The sequence below is a fragment of the Mesocricetus auratus genome, unplaced genomic scaffold (assembly GCF_017639785.1).
Source record: "Mesocricetus auratus isolate SY011 unplaced genomic scaffold, BCM_Maur_2.0 Super-Scaffold_100001, whole genome shotgun sequence".
Taxonomy (NCBI): Eukaryota; Metazoa; Chordata; class Mammalia; order Rodentia; family Cricetidae; genus Mesocricetus; species Mesocricetus auratus.
The window spans coordinates 5,185,557-5,206,429 of record NW_024429187.1 but is presented as its reverse complement, the minus strand read 5'-3'; the positions used below and the strand labels follow the sequence as shown (position 1 = coordinate 5,206,429).

Sequence of the window (20,873 nt, the reverse complement as noted above, 5' to 3'; positions counted from 1 at the left end):
GTGTGGGATAAAGCCATGGTCCCAGTTCTCAGGAGGCTAAGACAAGAAGAGGGTCCAAACTTCATGGCCAACTTGAGCTATATATTTCAAGTCCCTGTCTCAAGCACCACAGAAAACAATGACCACTAAAATGGCTCAGTGAATGAAAGAGCTTACTGTTCAAGCCTGGCAGCCAGAGTCGCATCCCCAGAACCCTTATATGGGCAGGAGAGAATCCACTTCTGAAGTAGTGGACATGCAGTCTAGAGGCAGACAGATCGCTATGAATTTGAGGCTAGCCTGGTCTACAGAGTAAGTTCCAGGACATCTAGGGCTGTTACACAGAGAAAGAAACCCTGTCTGGAAAAACCAATAATAATAGTAATAGTATAAATAAATACTTTTTTAGGTGTGTGCACTGTGGTGGTCTGAATGAAAATGCCCCTGTAGATTCATAGGGAGTGGCATTATTAGACGTGTGGCCTTGTTGGAGGAAGTGTGTCACTGGGGGGAGGGCTTGGAGATTTCAGAAACTCAAACTAAGTCTTGTGACTCATTGTCTCTTCCTGCTGCCTGGGGCTCTCTTAACTCCTTCTCCAGCACATGTCTGCCTACATGCTGCCATGTTTCCTGCTGTGATGATAATGGACTTGACAGCTGCACTATAAGTCAGGCCCCAATTAAATGTTTTCTTTATAAGAGTTGCCATACTCAGCTGGGTGGAGGGAGTGGGGGGGGGGGGTGGAGGGCGGGGCCCGCTGGTGCACGCCTTTAGTCCCAGCACTCGGGAGGCAGAGGCAGGCAGATCTCTGAGTTTGAGACCAGCCTGGTCTACAAGAGCTATTTCCAGGACAGCCTCCAAAGCCACAGAGAAACCCTGCCTTGAAAAAGAAAAAGAAAAAAAAAAAGTTGCCATACTCATGGTGTCTCACAGCAATAGAAACCCCTAACTAAAACATGCACTAAGGGACAGCTGTAGTGATTTACACCTTTTATTTCAGTATTTGGGACAGAGACAGGCTCATGTGTTGAGGCAAAAGTCTAAGTCTAGTCTACATAGCAAGTTCTAAGCCAGCCAGCAGTACATAATAAGACTCTGGAGAGAAAGAATTCTTTATGTCATAGTGAACTGGTTTTGTATACAGATAAGTTTCATTTCACTAATGATGACAACAAGACTATTAAGAAAGAGGTTGTCCCCCCCCCAAAAAAAAGAAAGAAAAGCTGGGAGATGGTGGCACACACCTTTAATCCCAGCACTCAGGAGACAGAGGCAGACGGATCTCTGTGAGTTCTAGGCTTGCCTGGTCTACAAGAGGTAGTTTCAAAACAGGCTCCAAAGCTACACAGAGAAACACTGTCTCAAAAAACCAAAAACAAACAAAAAAATGCAACTTCAATATATATCATGAACTCATAGTCCTCTTGATTCAACCTCCTAACTCTGGAGATTATAGGCGTGTGTCACCATGCCCACCTAATTCCTCAGGCTTGAGTCAGGCATTTGTTGTCCCAGTATGAATATCTTCTCTTTCCAGCCACTCTTACAGAAGATGCAGTGGTGACTAAACTCTGTCACTGGAATAGACCATAACTGGAATGGATGAGATTCTTCCTAGGCATGACAGAGAAAGAGTATGTTAGTGAATCTCTGTAGGAAAAAGGGATCAGCCAAAGAAACACACCCTGAGCAGAGCCAAAGAAACACACTTTGGCCCTGCAACCAGTACCAAACCAGAAACCAGAGCCAAATCTGACCCTAACCCTGTGCAGAAAATTAACCAATCCCTGAGCAGGAGATCTAGCCATCCTAAACTCAGGGATTGAAATCTGACCAATCCTCACCCGGGAAACCTTCTCCTGCTGGAGCAAAACTGCTACACTAGGCAAACATCCCCAGCTGAAAGACCCTCTCCTGCCAAAGCAGAGCCAATACATTGGGAAAGCCTTTCCCTGAGGCAGGGCTCTAAACTGCTATTCTTACTGTGGCCTGTGGTAGTCCTTGGCATCCGAGCTCCAGGTTGCCTTCCCATCTGAGCTGTAACACTCAGTATTCTGTGACTCCCGAGTGCCAGAATACCTGTCCCATCCTGATCTGCCCGAAATGCCTACAGTCATCCTTTGAGCGAGGGGTCCAGAAGGAGGAAAAATTAGAAAGTGAGCTGAACACTAGCATTCATTTCTCTCTATTTCCTGATTGCAAACAGATGACCAGCTGTCTCACACTCCTACAACCCAAGTGTTCCCTGAGAGTATTATCCTAAGCAAATTCTTCCTCCCTTAATTTTGTTTTGTTTTGTTTTCTGAGACAGGATTTCTCTGTAGCTTTGGAGCCTATCCTGGAACTCACTCTGTAGACCAAGCTGGTCTTGAACACACAGTGACCCTCCTGCCTTTGCCTCCTGGGTGCAGGGATTAAAAGATTGTGCCAATACCACCCGCCCCTTAAATTATTTTTGTCAAGTATTTTTTCATACCCACAACAAAAATAAAGTATTATTTTTTCATTCTTCTTTCTTTTAGTTTGGTAATTAGCCTTTATTGTCAAACCATTTGAAATTATCCCTTTAAGCTAGATCTTGCCAAACTGAGTGCTAAGCAGTATTTGTGTGCACTTCTGGAAAACAGTCTTTAAAAGAGTTTGAATAGTCTGCAGACCCTCCATCTTGTTATTAGCTAGAAACTTCAGCAGATGTTAAAGATTCCTCTTTTGTTGTGCTTTATTGATGTTGACTGAATTTATGGCCCTTGCTATTTTGAGCTCCATACCCAGTTCCTGAATGAATTCATAATGGCTATAAGGTTTAAGTACTATAGCTGGGAGGTAGTGACACTCACCTTTAACCCCAGCACTCAGGAGGCAGAGACAGGAAGATCTCTGTGAGTTCAGGGTCAACCTGGTGTACAGAGCGAGTTCCTGGACAGCTTCAGCTATTACACAGAGAAGCCCTGTCTCAAAAATAAAAACAAACAAAAAAAGGTTTGAAGCACTGTTGATAACAGTTCCCCAGGATTGAAACAGTCTCTCCAGGGAGTGAGGAGGGCAGCTTGCAAGAGACAGCAAGAGTAAACAAACATCACAAAGTCTGGGGAAGAGAGAATTTACAAGACTTACTAGGACTAACCCTAACCCTAACCCTAACCAACCCTAAACCCTAAACCCTAAACCCTAACCCTAAACCCTAACCCTAACCCTAACCCTAACCCTAACCCTAACCCTAACCCTAACCCTAACCAGTAAACATCTGCTGCCTAGGGGAGGAAACACACAAGCTACAGCTTGAGAAAAGAAAATTTGGTGAGCTGAGCTGTGGAGAAGCTGCTCCAACTTGACAAACTACCTGCAAGTTGTGCAAAGAGCCTCAGGATTATAGCTCCAGGGCTATAGCTCTGCAAGTCCCTTGTCTGTGTTTGGGGTGGGGTTTTTGATGATCTAGCTGCTTTCCATGCATCCTTGAGGTAATCCCCCAAATCACTGGTTCACTAAGTTGGACTTTTGGTCTATTATTATTTTGGTCTGTTGTGGGTCCTATTTTGGGTATGTACATGTGTGTTGTGGAATGTTATTTTAGGATGTGTTACATTTGTTTATGCTGTGGAACATTTGTTTAATGATGCAAAGATGTGTTGCATTATTTTATGCTGCATTTGTTTGACTCTGTGAAGCTGTGCTACTTTGCCTGTCTAAAACACCTGATTAGTGCAATACAGATCTGAACAGCCAATTACTAGGCAGGAGAAAGGATAGGCGGAGCTGCCAGGCAGGGAGAGTAAATAGAAAAAGAGAAGAAGAGAAGAGAAAAGGGGAGAATGTCAGGGGCCCAGCAACCCAGCCACACAGGTAGACACGGAATAAGAAGGAAAGAAAAGATATACAGAAATAGAAAAAGGTAAAAGCCCAGTGGCAAAAGATAAATGGAATAATTTAAGTAAGAAAAGCTGGCTAGACATAAGCCAGCTAAGGCCTGGCATTCATAGACAATAATAAGTCTCAGAGTATTTATTTGGAAGCTGGGTGTCAAGCCCCACAGAGAACAAAGAGCAAAACAAAAACAAAAATAAAAACCTACCACAGCCGTGTGTGTGTGTGTGTGTGTGTATTTTGCCTTCCCTTTAAACAAGTACTTCAAAGTGGGGTACTGCACCTGACAAACAGGTAAATGGTGGTAAATGTCGTGGAGGATGGTAAGTATCAGAATCAGTGAGCTGGTGACATGGTGGGAAACGTTTGCCCACTTCAGGGTGCACAGGAAACCCTGTGCTGATTGAGGTGTGTGTTCAGAGGAGGTAGAAAATACCAGCGTTTAGTGCAGCAGCCGCCTACATCAGGGATAAAAGATGGACCCATTTTGGCCAGGTGCGCTTGCTAACTGCTTTGGGTCTTGGAGATCCTTGGTAGCAGAGGGAATTTCCTTGTCAAGCTACCTCACTTTGTTCCTGTTGCGTGGCGCTGAAAGTATTCTTTAACACTACGATAAGTAAAATATCAATTTTCAGTCTTAAAAATTATTACCTTTAGCTCTGAAAAGAAGGATGCAGAATTAACTGAAAGTATGTAAAAATAAAAAGTAACTCTACTTGACATAATTATATTGAATACAAAAATCTATGAGTGTATTCATATTCAAAGCTTAAAGCAATCAATCCCCAAGTCTGCATAGGTAGGAAGTGAAAGTGTTTTGTGGCTGGAGTACCTTGATGGATCAGGGCTAAGGGACACAGCAGCAACACACCATGCGGCAGAGCTTACCCAAGAGTTTAGGAGGACAAGCAAAAGACCACCTCTGAGTGGGGACAACTGAGAGAGAGACTGTAATGGCAGGTAGCTGTTAAAGCAGACACATGCCATGTTTGGTGGCTGGTGATGACATGGCTGTGGACCTGAGCTGATAAACATCTGGTTCTTGATGTCCCTCCCTTTTGAAATAGGGAGGGGTGATGGTAAGACAGGAACGTGGTACTATAGCACAAAGAATAAAAACCCAGAAACAGACACTGTGGTTAAAGCTGAAGATAAGAAAAGCAAAGCAGCCAGCCACTAGAGGGTTCTCACCTCTGCCTGTGCTCAGACCAAAGGGGTGAGTCTGTCCAGATTGCATCTCCAGACTGCCCTGCTTGCCACTAAACCCCAGACTACACTGAGCTCCTGTCTCCTCCTGCCATACATGTTCCTTTCTAGAGCTGGGATTAAAGGCATGTCATCCCAAGTGCTGAAACCGAAGGTGTGAGCTCTGTTACTCTTTTAGACTGATAGTCTCCTGTAGCCTCTATCTCAGGAGTGCTGGGATTAAAGGTGTGGCCTGCCACCACTGCCAATCCTCTGGATGGCTTAGTGTGTGTGGCTAACTAGTGGCTTAGCTCTACGCTCTGATGCTTTATTAGATCATAAACAAAATATCACAAACAGGGTACCGAGCGCTTTAGACTGCTTCCTGTTGTCTGGTGGCAGAAGCATCTTTGGGGTCCCAATGAAGCCGGGATGCTGGCCAAGTGCTGAAAGAGCAGTCCAGGCTACGCAGGACCATCTGGGGCTATAGAAGTATAGGAAACTTCTGCCTGGCGGTGGTGGCGCACACCTTTAATCCCAGCACTCGGGAGGCAGAGGCAGGCAGATCTCTGTGAGTTTGAGGCCAGCCTGATCTACAGAGCGAGTTCCAGGACAGCCTCCAAAACAATACAGAGAAACCCTCTCTCGAAAAACCAAAAAAAAAAAAAAAAAAAAAAAAGTATAGGAAACTTTTGTGAGGCTGGACCACCCGGGCTAGCTGCTTTGAAACTGTTTGGGATGAAGATTTTTATGGAACACCTGGAGCTGGCAGGTTGCTGGAACAGATGTGTGTGTGTGTGTTAGGGAAAGGGTAAACTTAAGGAGTTTAGGAGGAATTTTTTCTTAGATATATTTGAAACTTCTAGGCTCATGGTCCTGGTAGCTAGGGAAGGGGAGGCCCAAGACAGGGGCTGGGAATCCCACCCTCAGGAATAAGCAGAATAGACTGGTGAGGAAACAGGCTGTTGTTTGACAGTACTTATCTGGAATCATCTGAACCGTGAGAAGTGGTGTCAAGTCAATTCCCTGAAGCTGACAAGATTGGTTGGGTTTTTTTTTTTGTTGTTGTTGTTGTTGTTTGGTTGTTTGGTTGGTTTCGTTTTTTAAATTTATAAAAGAGGAAAAAATTTTAGATATGTTAGTATTACCACTGTTTGTTTTGTTTTGTTGGTTTTCTGAGACAGGCTTTCTCTGTGTAGCTTTGGAGCCTGTCCTGGAACTCACTCTGTAAGTCAGACCTGCCTCTGCTTCTCAAGTGCTGGGATTGAAGGCATGTGGATGGAAACCCTCTGCCCATTTCCACTGTTCATAACCCGTAGTGTAACCTTCACTGAAGAAAAGGCAGTTGACTCACAGCTTTGAGTCACAGTAGAGACCCAAAATGATCCTGGGTAAAAGCATGAGCATTGTTCCCTCTAGACATCCTCTGAATGTATACACACTAGACTGATGTTAGCACTTTAAGTCTATACTCAGCTTTGTAGACCAGGCTAGCCTTGAACTCACAGAGATCCGCCTGCCTCTGCCTCCCAAGTGCTGGGATTAAAGGCGTGTGCCACCAACGCCCGTCTTAAAACACTTTCTTATACTTTACAAGTCTCATTTACAAACCTTCTTAGAAGGCCTGGAGGGATGGTTCAGTGGTTAAGAACACTAGCTGCTCTTCCAGAAGACTTGGGTTCAATTCCCAGCACCCATGTGTCAGCTCACAACTATAACCCCTTTTCCAGGGGGATCCAACACACTCATACAGACATACACGGAAGCAAAACACCAATGTATGTAAAACAAAACAAATTATTTTAAAAATTATAAAAAACAAAACAAAAACCCACCTTCTTAGACCCTCACAACTTAAGCTCTCATGTGCTTAGACCTTTATAACTTTCATCTACACATCTTAAAACACCCTCAGACCTTTATACCTTGTATCCATATACCTTAGAACACCTTCTTAGGCCACCAGAACTTACAATTTATTTAAGCTTTCATACCCTCAGACCTTAAATAAACGTGACACCTTTGTCCATTCATTCACTGAAATAAACGTGACACCTTTATCCATTCATTCACTGAGACTCGGATGGTTGGCTGCTGAGAGCTATCATTGTTTTACCAGCCCAGTCTTAACCCCTTTGCTCATCACTCCTTCCTCTCTGCAACTGGGTTCCAGGAGTTCAGTTTAGTGTTTAGCTGTGGGTCTCTGCTTCTGCTCCCATCAGCTACTGGATGAAGGCTCTAGGATGACATATAAGGTAGTCATCAATCTCATTATTAGAGAAGGGCATTTAAGGTAAACTCTCCACTATTGCTTAGATTCTTAGCTGGGGTCATCCTTGTGGATCCCTGGAGATTTCCCTAGTGCCAGATTTCTCTTTAAACCTATAATGGCTCCCTCTATCAAGGTATCTCTTTTCTTGCTCTCCTCAATCTTCCTGCTCCTTCATGTCCTCCTCTCCCCTCCCCCATGCTCCCAATTTGTTCAGGAGAGCTTGTCCCTTTCCCCTTCTCCAGAGGACCATGTGTGTCTCTCTTAGGGTCCTCCTTGTTTCCTAGCTTCTCTGGCGGTGTGGGTTGTAGGCTGATAATCATTTGCTCTATCTCTAACAAACATATGTTGTTACCTATCTGAATATTCTAGACCCTTGATGCTGAACAATTAGCAAAGACCTAAGTAGTTAGGTTATAAATCTCTAAAGCAGCTTTAGTTAATCTGAGTAGACCTTCATAATCTTAAAATTGTATCATCATATACATACAGTATGTTCTAAACCAGAGTTGAGTATATATACATGTAATATATATATATATAACGTTGTAGCAAATATAGCCTTAAATTTTTATCATCATACAAAAATCCATACCAATCCAGAATATTTGAGACTTGTTCTGCCTCCATAGTCTAAAAGGAGATACAGTGGTAAACAGAGAGCTCATTGGGACTAAGAAGTTTTTGATTGTTGTTTTATGTCATGTGTGTAGGAAGAAACAGCGTTCCGCCATTAACCATGTGACTTACTAGAGGTGCATACAGATGAGGTAAGAGCAGTTTACCGCACCACTAACCACACCCACTTTAGGCATGACTAAAGACGTATACGGACGTAGGTGGTGAACTACATCACTAGCCAGGCCCACTTTTGGGCACAGCTAGGGGCGTTACGGAGGAAGGTATAAAAGACTGAACAGCGGAAGTCTAGCTCTCTTTTTCCGGCTTTCCGGCTTCCAGTTTGGCAGTGGAAAACTATTAGGCTCATCTGGGTTACTTGTTTGTCTCTTGTGAGTAATTTCTACAATAAATACTTATTTTTACTTTCAGTAAGTGTGCCGTTTATCGTTGCAGCATCACATGTGGTTATCTGAAGATGGTGGTTATGTCAAATGGCATGTACTTTTTAATCTTAGTAAAGATGGCTACCAGCCATGTGGCTGATTACATCGTGATGAGTTTATCAGCCAACACAGACGAGAGCCACATGGTTGCTACTTCTAAACATTTGTTTTCCTTGTAGCTCTATTTTTTTAAATGGGAGTTGCATACAAGTTACATATATATATACACAGAATTCAATGCAAGCTATGTACGCTATATATTCACAGTTTAATTCATGTTACATATACATATAAGCACGAATATAGAGATGAATCACATATACATACACCCATGTATATATTTTTAGTTATAGGCCCTCTATGTTTAAAGCTAACCTTTGTCACAGATTTTATAGATTTTAAACCATACCCAATGCATTTACAAGTCCTGAGATAGTTTACAGCATAATCTTAAGAGATTTTTAAGAGCAGAGTACAAAGAAATAATAGAAATGTTTAAGAGTAGAAAGTAGAGAAAGTGCAGAGCAGAGAAAGCTTAGATATATTTGGGGATTCCTCGTGCAGTAGCAGATTTATATTTGTGAGAATTTGGAAATCAAGTTCACCAACCTTTTTGGCCATTGATCTGTACTGAGGCCAAGCTATTTTAATGAAATCTGAGTATGGAGGAAAGGAGAGAGCAGCAAACCAGAAAGACTCACTGCAGGGGGGAGGCATTTTCCTGTAAGTTCCAAGAGGGAGCTGAGAGCTGAGTCTGCTTCCGAAACAACCAGGAACTCCACCCCAGGGAGGGGTCCGATATCATAGATGCCACGAAGTGGCAGGGCTTAGTAGGGAGCTAGGGATGGGAGGAGGCATGGAAATTCACAAAGTAGAGGCCCTGGAAGGCAGGGGGGAGGGCAGAGAGAGGAGAGGGAGAGGGGAGAGAGAGAGAGAGAGAGAGAGAGAGAGAGAGAGAGAGAGAGAGAGAGAGAGAGAGAGAGAGAGAGAGAGAGAGAGAGAGAGAGAGAGAGAGAGAGAGAGAGAGAGAGAGAGAGACCGACCCAGTGGGGGGGAAGCAAAGAAAAGAGTCAGAGCCCCAGGCTGTAAGTGAAGGGGAGTGGAGAGAGCAGGAGAGCCGGGAGACGTCCCTGCAGCAGGCTCCATGCTGAGCAGGCTGCTGGAGCCAGAGCAGCACATAGGTGCCCGCATGGAGGGCACAGCAGGTCAGAGGAAAGCTGCAGCTGAGGAATCAGGCTCGAGTTTGGGATCAAATTCACAAGCAAATGATTCGTGTATGCCTTAGGAGAGTTAGATCTGCAGCTTGCTTGGGACCAGTTGCTGCAGGGGAAAATGGGTGTGCGCACGCCTCCCTGCTAGGTATCTCTCAAGGCTCCCGCTTTGCAACAAACTTACAGATCCATCAACCCTAACTTAAGAGAATAAATTTGGAGCCTTTCAGGTCAGGTGCCAGGAGAGGCTGGAGGGTTTCTATGGTTGACACAGTTCCCACAGGTGAGGAGGAGGGGAAGTCCCAAGGTCTGGAGTCCAAGGCATCCCTAGGCTTCAGGGGCAGAAGGAGGACACGAGCTGTTCAGTGGAGTCCCACAGCGCTGGCAGGGCTTCTAAGGATTCAGGCAGTACGCTGGCCTGCCCCTGTCGCCTGGCAGAATGCACTCAGGCAGTTCTCTGGTCAGCCCAGGGCTTCATGAGAACCAGTCTGCACGCAGTGCAAAGGACCCCTTAGGCTTCCTTTCCAGCTCCTCTGTCTCTCTGATCTCCTCTCTTTCTGATCTTTTCCAGCTCTCTTCCCACTGTTCCCCTGGGGCAGACAAGACTCTTCCTGTCTCCCTCTTCTCTTCTGTCTTCTCTCTGTCTCTGTGTCTGTTTACCTCTTTTCTCTTTCCTTCCCCCTCCCCCTCTTTAATAAAACTTCTCACTTAAACTTTGTCTGGTGTGTTTGTCCCTCCACCTGAGTCACCCTCGCCTGCCATGGAATCCACCATGGTCCCCCACCTAAGGTCCCCTTCAAGCTTTATCATAACAAGGGTCAGGGTTAAAGCCTGAGGAAACAGTGCCTGGTACCAGGACTCTTGGATGAAGCCAGAAGGTGAAAAGAGAGCTCAAAAAAAATGAAGCCTCACCCAACAGGAAGGGTCAGAGGTGCCTCCAGTATCAGAGACTCAGGGAATCATTTACGCCAACTGAGAGGGACCACTCACCAATCGCCAGGGATGGATGGAGGGCCAAGCGTTTGGTGGCCAGATTTGGATCTGTTGTGGGTGGACTGGAGATAAGGGATTGGGGGTCCTAATGCTGCTTAGACCTCAGACGGGGAGTACAAGCACCAGGGTATCCTATCCGAGTCCGTGGCACCAATGTTAGGGTTTAGCAGTCAAAGAAGTAACTTGGTAGATTGGGGCCAAGGAATGCTTCAGAGATCACACCATGCAACAGATCACACAGATTTTTTTGGGGGGGTCTGCCTCTGAGTAGGGACAAAAGAGAGGTAGCGAGGCTCCTGGTTCCTAACAGTGGTGACAGTGGGAAGGCTTCACATTGGTTGTCGGTGCTGAGTCTCTGAAGACATGGTGGAGAATGTGGTTCACCTAGTTCTGGAATGTGGGCGGTTCTTAGTTGACTAGCAGGAAGTAGACTAGATAAACAGTGCATTCCCCAAATGCACAATTCTTCAAAATTAGTCCCAGATATGGTCATGGAAGATGTTGCTCACCTTTCTGCTCTCATTTAGCCTGAAGCCCTCCTCCCTAAAGCTCCTGTCTCAGAAAGCACTCATCTTGGAGCTTAGGGATTCAACACCACAGTTTGTTCATTTGTTCTTTCTGACTGTCTGTCTGTCTTCCCTCCTGTCTGTCACTCTTCATGCAGTACCTCGTGTAGCACAATGTAGCTGGCTGGTGTCCAGCTCACTGTGGCACCTTGGCTGACCTTTAATTCTTGTCTCTCCACTTCCCAGGCACTGGGGTTACAGGCAAGCACCACCACATCCTGCTTCAACACGGGAATATTGTGCAGGAGAGATGACTCACCAAATCAAAACGATTGATGCCCAAGCCTGAAGACCTAAATGGAGACTAGTGGAGTCCTGCAGAAAGCCAGGTGCTATGGCGTGTATTTGCAATCTCAGGTCTCCAAGGGTGAGACGGAAGGAGAAGTCTGCAGGAGAGTTGCCGGGAAGCTCGCAGTAGAACAGTAGAACGAGAGACCCTGCTTCAAACACAGATGGAGGTTATGCTGGCCCGCCTCCTACTGACTCCTGAAGGGTGTCTTCACTCTTCCATTCTCATGCTTCAGCATGTGCGCACCTGTGCACGCATACACAGATACACACAGGGAATTTTGAGTGGACATGGTTTAGTCACCAACAAGGACAATAAATGAAGGGCTCTCTAACATGGCAAACACGGTGCCGGCACCTCCTGCCATCCTCTGCCCCGTCTTTTCTGCTAATCCACTGGACTTCCTACTAGGCTCCTTATTTGGTCACTTCCTCAAGCCTGACTCTTTCCTTCCTGAGGCTGGCCACCAGGGACCAGCTCCTTATTTGGCTACTTCCTCATGTCTGACTCATTCCTGAGGCTGACCAGCATGGCCCAGCTGTCAAAATTCCTTATTTGGCTACACTGAGTAATGTCCAATTGGGACTTACCAACTTGTCCTAGCATGGGCTTCCCCTTTGGTCTCCTTAAAAGCCACCCTGCAGAGCTACCCACTACAGTTTCTGCAGGATTCATAGTCAGCCACCCTGCCAGTCTATCTGGCTTAATAAAGGGTCCCTTTGTGTTAGCAATTGGTGTTTGGGTGTGATCTGTGCCTAATCCAAGGTCCAGAAGGGAGCAGCCTGAGATTCGAGATGTGAGGATCTCTTTAATAAATGAGTTAATTCCATACAGAGTGAAAGAACCATGGGCAGTCTAACAGGTTAGTCGAGCCAGGAAGTAGCTACAGCTGCTGCTAAGAAGGGTGTGGCAATTTCTAAGGCCTATGGTTAGTAAATATTAGTGTTTTCTCTTTTTCTTTTATCTAACTGAAGTTCTTGTGGTTTTTCTCTCTTTCTTTTCTTCTTTCTCTTCTATCTTTCTATTTATTTATTCGTTGTTTGTTTGTCAAGACAAGGTTTCTCCATGTGGCGCTGTGTGACCTCGAACTCAAATGTCTGGCAGCCTGTGCCTCCCTAATGCTGGGATTGAAGGTGTGTTCTACTACACCTGCCCCTCCACCTCTTGAGCACAGATTTATTGCCTAGCATGTACAAGACTGAGTGCCATCTCCAGCATTGCAAAATAGAACAAACAAATATTAAGCACGTGAAAACTGAAACAGATCAAGTTTTGTTTTTCTTTTATTTTTTTTTATTTTTTTGGTTTTTACGAGACAGGGTTTCTCTGTATTGTTTTGGAGGCTGTCGGTCCAGCCCGGCCTCGAACTCACAGAGATCCACCTGCCTCTGCCTCCCGAGTGCTGGGATTAAAGGCGTGTGCCACCACCGCCCGGCAAGTTTTGTTTTTCAGGTAAGGCAGTGCTAATATATTTTGTATGTAGTGTGTATTTCATATTGTTCTCATTGCTCTGACCAAATATCTGACAGACAGAACTCGCTTGACTCACGGTTAGAGGTGTGACTGAAGTTCATCTGTCTACTGAGGAGGGGAGACATGCTGGTGCGGTGGCCCCTCCCCCGCCTCACTCCCCATCTCAGCAGAACAGGAAAGAGGGTGTCTGTTTGTTTTGTCTTCACATCCAAGAACTTTCAGTGAACACAGCTGGGAGCCAACCCTGGCGAGCAGTCCAGCATACCCTCCACCCCTCCACAATGGCTGTCCATGGCTGAGGGAAGGGTGGCTCTACCCAGCGAATCTCAAGAATGGGAAGCCCACAGGCATTGTTCTGCTAATGGTTACCCTACAGATGGGAGACGGGGCTGCTCCACTGACACATGAATAGGTCAAAACGTTTCCAGCATCCAGTGAAGAGAAACAACGATAACTCTTAGTCCATCCTTACACACAGAGCACTCCCTCTAGGGTGATGGGTAGGGCAGCCAGGGGCTGGCATCCTCACTGGTCAGGGTCTTGCATGGGAGATGAGTGAGTCCAGGTGAACACTGTCCCATGCTACCGTCTCGCCAGCAAGAACGACGCGGCACACTTAGGATCCTTCTGCAGAACAGCTTTAATGCGTCTTGAGAGGGAGAGCATAAGCTTACAGAGCAGAGACCCCGGGGAGCGAAAAACCCAACCCTTATATAGCCCAGCAGTCCCCTCCTCGGACGTGTCATCTCCTGACTGGCTCCTGCTCGTCAGCCCATATGACGCCACTAGAGAAGCAGAGAGTAAGGGATGGAAAAGTAGCAGGCACGTGCGCACCAAGGTTGTTTACTCCAACTGACAACGGATGTCGGCGCCATCTTGTAACGGAGAATGTTGGGGCGGCTCCCCACAGAACACAGCAAGGGGCAGCAGGGGACAGGCAGGGGCAACAGACAATGGGCACTAAGACACTGTTCATTTACCAGACCCACTGCTGAGGTGGTAGCTACCCATGCTTATATGCTAGATAGACTGTTGGTTCTAACAGGAAGTGGGGTGTTCTTTGCATCCTATCCTGTGTGGCAAAGAGCTACTTTGTGGTGATGGTGAGAGCCACGCTGAGATTATAGAGGCTGAGCCCCTCCACAGAGAAGATCAGGATCATGTCCAAGAACGGCTGTGGCTGCTGGGCAGTGTCCTGGACACCAGCACAACGCCAACGACAAAGCCAAACTGCTGATTACGTAGAACTCCACTCCAGGATCTGCTTTCTTGTTATTTATTTATTTATACTTTAAAAATGAAGGTAAACAAACAAAAAAACCCAAAGCTTGGCCTGGTGGGTGGTGCACACCTTTAATGCCAGCACTCAGGGAGCAGAGGTAGGCAGATCTCTGTGAGTTTGAGGCCAGCTGGTCTACAGAATGAGTTCCAGGACAGTCTTGAAATGCCCCCCCCCAAACCACAAACAAACAAACAAACACTGAAGGCAGGCTCAAACCACAGTCTTAGCATGTTGCTTTCTAAAGCAGAGCTTCAGGGTCTGCTACCAAGTCTGCAGGGTCTGCAGAATAAGGATGAATGCCCAAGATCTAGGGAATCCCAATGAAAAAGGTTAGTCACCCTTCCCAGACACTCAAAGAGAGACATGGCAAAGACAGGAAGGAAGCTTGTTTCTGTTTCTTTTCTATCTTTCTTTTTTCTTTTTTTTGTAGGCAGGGTCTCATGTAGCTCAGACTAGCCTCAAGCTCTCTTTGTATACAGGGATGGCCTTGTACTCCTAACCCTCATACCTCTGTCTCCTAAATGCTAGGAATATAGGTGTGATCACACCAGGAAAAGCAGAGGTCTCATCATCTAAAACCTGTCTTCGCCGGGCGTTGGTGGTGCACGCCTTTAATCCCAGCACTCGGGAGGCAGAGGCAGGCGGATCTCTGTGAGTTCGAGACCAGCCTGGACTACCAAGCGAGTTCCAGGACAGCCTCCAAAGCCACAGAGAAACCCTGTCTCGAAAAACCAAAAAAATAAAATAAAATAAAACCTGTCTTCAAGACTTTGCTCATGGGCCAGAAAGATGTTAAAGGTACTTGCTTGTCCCTGGGACCCAAATGGTTAAAGGAGAGAGCTGACTCCAGTTTGCCCTCTGATCTCCATATAGACATACACACACACCACACTACATACACTTTTTTAAAAAAGGAATGCTTTTTTAAAACACTGTGTTGGTTTGAATGAGAACGGCTCCCATAGGCTCATAAATTTGAATGCCTAGTCACCTGGGAGTAGAACTTTTTTAGGAGAATTAGAAACTGTGGCCTTGTAGGAGGAACTGTGTCCTTGTTGGAGGAAATATGTTGATGGGGGTAGGTTTTGAGATTTCAAAAACCCAAACCAGTCTCAGTAATTCCAGACCTATAGCCACAGTTGGATGCCCCGGTGTACTGGGTGACAGTCCAAGCAGCCAGCTATTTCTGTCATTCCTTGTATCTTTCAGAAGTTGCTTGTTTTCACTTCCTGCTTACTTGGGTAATAACTGTTTTCCTTCTCAGGTCTTTCATGGGGTTGAAGACTAGATAGTCACAGTTACTATCCTCTCATATCTTAGGTAGGGCATATTAGGTACAAGACTTAGACTCTCCAGGATAGAACCGCTATTGGAATAATCTCTGTAATTTGCCAATTACCTATGGCCTGGACATTTAGTATGTGTTTCTTGCTTGATGTTGTTCTTGTTGGTTGTAGTTCCATTTTTGTTTATGTTGTTACCTTTTCTTTCTTCTACACAATACTTGATAGTTGTTCTTATTGTATATAGTTTTGTGTTAGGATTAGAATCTTCTTAATTTTTAAAAAAGGGGGGGAAATGTTGTGGGAGCTCGATCTGTTTTTAGCCAGTGACATTTAGGAATGACTTGCCGTGGTGTGGCTTTCTCTGAACGTGTGACTTGATAAACGGGGGTAGAAGCTTGCACTTGCTCTCTTGGGTGGTCAGAGTAGCGCGTGCGGTGGAGAGCTGGCTTGGGGGTGGTGCCCTTCACTCTTGGATAAAGCAGCTGGATGAAGGCATGTGGATCAATGGTGATGTCTGCCTCATTCTGTATTTGTGAGTTTGTCTTTTTAGTGCACCCCTTAATAAATTTGTTAATAGTCTTTTGTGGATTCTTGATTCACCGGTGTCTCTGCGTGCTGTCCATGGATCAAAGTATAAAGCTCTCAGCTACTGCCCCAGCATGCTACCTGTCTGCTTCCTGCTGTAGTGATCATGGACTAACCCTTTGAAACTGTAAGCCACCTCCCCAAGTAAATGCATCATTTAATAAAAGTTGTCTTGGTCACGTTGTCTCTTCACAGAATGATGACCAAGACAACCATACTAAAGAGATGGTTGGGGATGCCCCAGTATTATATAAGTTAAACATGGGGCAGGAATGTCAGAAGTTCAAAGTCATTCATGCTCTACATAGTGGGTTAGAGACCAGCCTGGGCTACCTGAGACTCTATCTCAAAAACCAAAGGAAACACCAACAGGGTCTGGAGAAGTGACTAAGCTGTTCCCAGCACTGGCCTCTCCTCCCACACCCACATGACAGCTAACAACCATATGCAACTCTAGTCCCAGAGGATTCAATACCCAAGCCTGGCCTCATGAGCTCCAGACAAGCGTGAGATACACATATATACATGCGGGGGTAACTCATATACATAAAACAAAACAAAATCCCACAGCAAACAAACAAACCTCCAAAAAAGTTGCTGCCACTCTTAGTAACTGTGCCTTTGTATCCCAAGGTGAGTGTCCTGCAGTGATTGGCTCCTCTGCAATGGAAACCCTGAGGAAACACTTTAATTTGTCCACATTTGGTTGGCATTAGCAGGAATTTGAAAAAGAATATGAGGACATAGGCTCATATGTTTGAATGCTTAGTCACCAGGGAGTGACACCATTTGAAAGGATTAGAAGGATTAAGAGAAATGGCCTTGCTAGGAGGTTGTGGCACACACCTTTAGTCCTAGCCCTTGGAAGGCAGAGGGAGGTGGGTCTCTATGAGTTCTAGGCCAGCCTAGTCTACAGAGTGAGTTCCAGGGCAGACTCCAAAGGTACAGAGAAGCCCTGTCTGGGAAAAAAAAAACAGAACAAAACAAACAAGATACTTGGGAGGCAGAGGCAGGCAGATCTCTGTGAGTTTAAGGCCATCCTGGTCTACAAAGCGAGTTCCAGGACAGCCTCCAAAACAATACAGAGAAACCCTGTCTCGAAAAACCAAAAAAAAAAAAAAAAAAAAAAAAAACAAACCAAGATAGCCTTGGTTCATTTCCTGTTAACTGTGGGAAAGGACTTGAAATGCACCTTATTTCATAAGTGCTCCCTTGTAATACTAATGACAATTATGAACGCACTAATATGAAGACTATGATGCATTTCTTGTTGTGATCAAACACCACAGACAAGGGAGGAAGGGCGTATTCTGATTTACAGTCCATCATGGCAAGGAAGGAGTAGAGAGTATGGAGGCAGTACCATGAGATGTGGTCACTTTGTATCCACAGTCAGGAGATAAAAGCCCATACTCAGCTCCCTTCCTCTTCCTTCTTATTCAACCCCTGGAATGGTGCCACTCACATTTAGGGTAGGTCTTCCCACCTTGATTAACCCATTCTAGACAACCCATTACATGCACATCCACAGATCCTGTTGACAATATTACCAGTCATTGTAACCTGTATTCTGCTCAGAAGGCTGGCAGTGGACGTGGCTAATAGCCTGGTGATCTTGTCTATCACTATGTAGCTCAGGCTGGCCTGGAATTCATTACATAGAGCAGGCTGGCCTGGAACTCACAGAGACCCACCTGCCTCTCCTTCTCAAGTGCTGGAATTAAAGGCTAAAGATATGTACCACCACACCTGGCAACACTATTTTTTTAAGTCAAAATCTCAGTCTATAACGCCCTCCCCCCCAATCTTTTAGTTTATTCAACAGAAAACTCTCCTCTGACATGTCTGGAGTGGTTCATCATGTCCAAGACTATAGCCTCCTCTTAACTGAAATTCAATTGCTGAGCCAAACCCGGCCTCAGCTCTCTTATCAGCCTAGGGGACACAGTGCTCCTTCTGTAGGTATCTCTATCCGTCCCCTTCCCCCTCCTCTGTGACTCTTGTAGGTCTCTCACCCTCTGGACCTTTGGGCAGAGGCCTGTCAGTCTCAGGAAACTGCAGTATAGAGTGGCAGTTATGATCTCCGGTGGTAGGTGCAGGGGCCAGACACCCCTGTTGGGAAGGTGCCAGTAGAAATGTCTCCAGGCAAACTGTTCCTTCAGGTAGCCTCTCAAGTCTTGGTAGACTATGTGGCCTTCATTACATGAAGGTTGAACGTATTCTTGTCCAGCAGCTAATGGTATTTGGGCACCATCACTCCCTCCTTAAGAAAGAGTTTATTGATGGCAACCCACATATTCTTAGGCATTACCATTGTGGGGCTGTAGGGTCTGAAGCAGAGGCTAGAAAGTCACTTTGTAGCTTAGAGTAGCCTCCAATTTGCTATGTAGGCAAAGATTGATCTTGGCAAATGCCATGGCCAAAAGTAATGATCCATAGAGGATTAGAAGCCAGTTCAGTTCAATTCAACTCAGTAGCCGGTATTGGTTCAAACTTCAGGAGTCTCAACCTGGAAAGTATTTTAGGCATGTTTAAACACAGCCCAATTTGGTGAAAAAAAATTCTGGTGATAAATAACTGCATTCCATGTGCACAATAGAGCTTAAGGCATGATGATATTGAAACTTTATAAAGTACATGTGACATCTTCCATAAATGTAGGTTCTGTACATTGACTACTTGTGACACCTTCATAAAGATGGGTTCTATAGACTGCTAAACTCTTGATAGGGTCGAGGATACAGTTGTCTGGGCTATGCAGATAGTACAAGGTTACCAGGCTATTAACCACGTATTGATCCTGCCTTCTGGGCAGAAAACAGGTTGTGCATCTTTCGCTTGGAAGAGACAACACTATGTTTGGCATTCCCAGTTCTCCTAGTGCTTATCTGTGAGCACAAGGACCTCTGTGCCTCCCACAGATGACCTTGAAAGCACCTCCACCTCTCAAATGCTGAGATTACAGTTGTATACCACTGTAGTACTGGGAATCAAACCTTAGGCATATTTATTTTGTTTTTTTGGTATTTTGAGATGGAATCTCATCTAACCTAGGCCTCATATTATGAGTATAGAGGAAAGTAACCTTGAACTTCATATCTTCCTGACTCCAACTCCCAAATGAGTAGGCTAAGCTTATTGTGAAGTCTTTATTTTTATTTTTTTATTAATATTTTTTTATTTTCCATTTTAAATTTAGATAAGAAACAAGGTTGCTTCACAAGTCAGTACGAGGTCCCTCTCCCTTTCCCTCCCCTCCTCCCGTGCCCTCCCCCCAGTGAAGTCTTTATTTAAATAACCAGAGTAGTATTTGTGTAGAAGAAAGAGAATCTGGTGTGGTTTGCATATCTCATTTGCTCTCCCTTAGAGCAGAAATGCAAACAGTCTAAGGAAATGAGGGTACGTGTGCTCCTAGAATAACACCCTTTTCTCAGTCACTGTTCTACTGTGAGGAGACTCCATGTCCGAGAACATTCTAAGGGAGGGCACGTGTGCTCCTGGAATAATACCCTTGTCTCAGTCACTGTTCTACTACTGGGAGTTGACTCCATGACCAAGGCAACCCTTAGAAAGCATTTAACTGGGGAATTGCTTGCAGCTTTATCAGTTAGTACATGATCATCATGGAGGGAAGCAGACAGGCATGGCACTGCAGCACTAGCTGAGAGCTTTGCATCCTGATCTACAGGCAGCAGGCAGAGGGGATGACACTGGGCTTTTGAAAACTCAAAGCCCATCCCTAGGGCCATAACTACTTTAATAAGGCCACACCTTCTAATCCTTCCTAAATAGTTCTACTAACTGAAGACCAAGCGTTCAAACATATGAGCCTTATTGGAGGGATTAGAATTCAAACCACCCAACTCCGAAGCCCAGGCACTGCAGCGCTCGGCTATATAGGGAGGTTGAGGCCAGTTTGAGCTACATGAAATACCTTCTCTAAAAAAAAAAAAGCCGGGCGTTGGTGGCGCACGCCTTTAATCCCAGCACTCGGGAGGCAGAGGCAGGCAGATCTCTGTGAGTTCGAGGCCACCATGGTCTACCGAGCGAGTTCCAGGAGAGCCTCCAAAACAATGCAGAGAAACCCTGTCTTGAAAAAAACCAAAAATAAATAAATAAATAAATAAATAAAAATTAAAAAAAAAGAGAGAGAAAAAAAGAAAAGTGAGCCAGGCATGGTAGCACACACCTTTAATATCATCACACAAAGGTGAGGAGGTAGATCTCTGAGTTCAAGGCCAGCCTGGTCTACAGAGTGAGTTCCAAGATAGCCAGGGCTACACAGAGAAACCCCATTTTGGGGAGGGTGTATGATGGGAGGGATGACTCTTCCCCATTTTTAATGAGGCAGGGTGTCTCAATAGGTAGCCCTGGCTATAGTTTTAGAACTTGCTATTTAGAACCAGGTGGCTTCAAACTCACAGACATCTGCTGGCCTATGCTTCCTTAAAAGGACGTACCACCACACCCAGCAAGAGATCCTTTCTTCAAAAAAACAAGCAACTTGCATCATGAATAACAGTGGTATATTAAGACAAACTAAAAAGTTATTTAGTGTAAACTACCTAATGACTGTCATTTTGATAGGCAGCTAGACAAGAATAAGCAGGTTTGATGGCCATTTGCGATGGGCACCTTCCTCACAATGAGTTTTAATTCACACTTCCTGTTTCCCTGGTTGTTACAAGCATTCTTCCCAGCAGCCTAGTCCCAGAGCCGCGCCAGTCCCAAATGAACACATAGGACACTAAATTAATAATGAAGCTGTTGGCCATTTGCTATGGTTTCTTATCAGCTAGCTCTGACTTAATTATTAACCCATAACTGCT

General features: G+C 45.2%; 1 pseudogene; it reads right to left on the bottom strand.

Moving 5' to 3' along the window:
* Positions 1–17,862: 17,862 nt before the first annotated feature.
* LOC110341394 lies at positions 17,863–18,358 on the bottom strand (annotated as a pseudogene).
* Positions 18,359–20,873: the final 2,515 nt, after the last annotated feature.